Source organism: Apium graveolens, chromosome 7 (assembly GCF_009905375.1).
Source record: "Apium graveolens cultivar Ventura chromosome 7, ASM990537v1, whole genome shotgun sequence".
In the NCBI taxonomy this organism is placed as follows: domain Eukaryota; kingdom Viridiplantae; phylum Streptophyta; class Magnoliopsida; order Apiales; family Apiaceae; genus Apium; species Apium graveolens.
This window is the reverse complement of record NC_133653.1, coordinates 77,261,121-77,264,442: the sequence shown is the minus strand read 5'-3', so window position 1 is coordinate 77,264,442 and position 3,322 is coordinate 77,261,121.

Below are 3,322 nucleotides of genomic sequence, written 5' to 3'. Positions count from 1 at the left end.
TAACTCACTTCACTTAATCTAAATTATATGGCATCAAATATTTACACTTAGCCACCCTATTCTAGATTATCCATTGAGTCAACATGACTTCTGATTCTGAATGAATAATTATATTTCCATATATTTAAAGAATTCTCATAAAAATGTTATAACAACCTCATCAGTTGATGTGCTACTCCTTCAACGAATATCCCTTGGGATGGCTAGCCGTTGAAGGCTACAAGTTGCCTTAACATAATTATGCAATGTGATTTATTTATCATCGAGATTTAGGCTTGATTCCTAACAAGATCCCCCAATTTATGACTGGTATAATAACAATCATAAATTAAAGCCTTGATGATAATAAAACACATACTGACATATGAACATTAAAGATCCATAATTGATTTATGTTAAGCTACTGATAAATGTAGTGTACAAGGAAATATTTTTGAGAAAAAAATATTACTCTGAAAGTAGCTCCTTGTGTTTGAGCATGTAAGAGAATGTTTTCTTTCATATTTCTTTTCTATTTGATATTCCTTTTAGGAAAGATCCCTTCATCTAGACAATTTAGTCTCTTCATGAAAAATATTGGACCTTCATTGATTCTCGAAGTATTAGACTTCTGACAGTTAAAGTAGGACTTCCAGCTCTTGTTGTGTCTAAGCATATCTACATGTCAAGGGTGTATATCCTCCTTTCAATAATTAAAGAAGAAGTTACAAGTTGTTAATTCTTTTTTTATGGTCAAACACTGGCTTTCCAGACAGTTTTGAGATGAAATGCAAATTTCTAACTTCATGGATCTTGTTTGGATGAAGTTTGTTTATAAGAACGTTCATCTTTGTTGGTTGAATGCATGACTGAGTCATTATCCTCATCATTTTTCTCTGAATTCGAAGATTTAAATTCTTGAACACTGATTTGTCTGGAACTTTTTAGTTTTGTTGGCCTTCAAGTCCTTTTTAGAAAAGAGAATGTTAGAAGAAATTGATGATATCGGTATTTAAACTATTAGAGTTTATTGATCACTATTTTGATATCAGAGTTTGACAGAGGTGACGTCATCAACATTTACTATCAGTATTTGCTGGTCAGTATCTGACATCAGCATTTAGTCACATCAATAATTGTCAAGCTGGAATTCAGGAGATATCAAATGAGGGATTATTTGGAGAGATATGTCGAGATAGGACTTTACTTATTGTAGCAATCAATAGATGGATATGTATTAGGATTCCTTATTGTATTGTATTAGGATTCCCTATTGATTGTGTAGCTGTGCAGTATAAAAGCACATGTTAGGTTAACACTATATGTGTTCGAACATTGTTATATTATTCACATAACATAGAAGCTCTCAAGGATATCTGTTCATCCTTTGAGAGAGTATTGTAATCTGTTTTTATACATCAATAATAAAACTTTTTTTTCAATTGTGTCTATTATTTCGATTTGATTATTTAACTGTATTCACCCCCTTATAGTTGATTAAAGACCTAATAATTGGTATCAGAACTTGCTGTTGATACACAAACAGTTCAAGATCCATAGAACAATCATTAATGGAAGACAAAGAAGCAAAACAAAATCCCCTACCTCCACCAGCCACAATATGAGTAGATATGAGGCTATCAAGGTTCCAATCCTGTAGATTCATGAATATCCAATCTGGAAAGTGAAGATGGCCATGTGTCTAGAAGCAACAGATCCTGAATATCTGAACAAGATTTATGATGGTCCTTACAGGCCAATGAAGCCAGCTGTTGTTGTTCCTGGCCAAGAGGAAAAGATGATTGATAAAGAGAAGGACTTTTCTCCTGAGGATCTTTCATTTATTATGAAAGATGCAAAAATTAGACATATTTTGCATAACAGTCTTGATAGTGTCATTCCCAATAGGGTCATTGGATGCAAACCTCCCAAAGAAATTTGGGACACTTTGGAGGTCAAGTGTCAAGGCACCACTGCTATCAAGAAGAACAGAAGAACTATACTCACTCAGGAGTATGTACACTTTGACTCAAAAGGTGACGAGTCCTTGACTGAAATCTATGACAGGTTTCAAAAGCTAATGAACGACTTGTCACTAGTTGATAAAGAATATGATCCAGAAGATTCTAACTAGAAGTTTCTTCTTGCACTCCCTAAAAAATGGGACTTAAAAGTTACACAACTAAGGTATAATTATGATCTTGATGAAACATCTCTAGATGAGATCTATGGCATTTTGAAAACTCATGAACTGGAGATGGAGCAAAGAAGCAAGAAGAAAGGGCCTAGAGCAAGATAGGTTACACTCAAGGTTGAAAAGAAACCAAGGGAGAAGCTGGGAGAAAAAGCCACTCCAAAGACAAGACTATGATTGCAAAGTCTGATACTGAGTCATCAAACTCTGATGATGACTCAAACTCTGAAAGACACTGAAAGTGATTATAATAATAATGAAGATATTGAACATATGGCTGCTCTATTGGTTAAAAGCTTCAAGAGGATGGTCTACAAAGACTTCAAGAAGGGAAAAAGGTTTTTCCGGAAGGGGTCCAGTTCCTCAAATACTGATAAGAGGAATTACAGGAAAAAACTCTGATGAGAAGGAGTCAAAATCTGGGAAATATAACAAGTCAGAGACAAAGTGCTACAACTATGATGGAGTAGGACACTTTGCAGCTGACTACAGGAAGCCAAAAACTGAGAAGAAATAAGCCTTGATTACCAAGAAAAAAAACTGGGATGATACATCAGAATTAAATGATGGTGTCAACTATGCTATCATGGCAAATGCTGAAGTGAGGCTGAGTCTACTGAGATGAAGGTACCTCAAACCACACTTGCTTTTGATATTGATAATTGTGAACTAAGGCTATTTCTTAAATCATTACATGTTAGTTATAGGGATCAAACACTTGAAAATACTAGGATTAGAATTGAAAATTCCGACCTTAAGAAAAGGAATGATCACCTAGAAGCTGAGTTAATTTTCATGCTAGAAACTCAAAAAGAGATAGATGATGCTTTGTATGTTAAAATAAAACTATTAGAAAAGCATTCTTATCTTGAAAAGAAACTAGCTAAAGAAAGAGATGTCATTAAAATTTGGACTAATTCTGGGAAAATAACTCATGATTTAATAAAAAATGGTTGTTGGGGATCAAGATTAAGATATGTTGATAAAACTAATTCTGATAAGTTAAATGAAAAAGAAACTGAGAAAATAAACCAATAAATAGTGATAAAATAGTAAAACTGAATAAGTCTCAGTTAAGACCTATCAAGTTTAATTTAAGTGTTGATGATGTTGAGTCAGTATATGAAAAAAGGTCAACATCAGCATCTA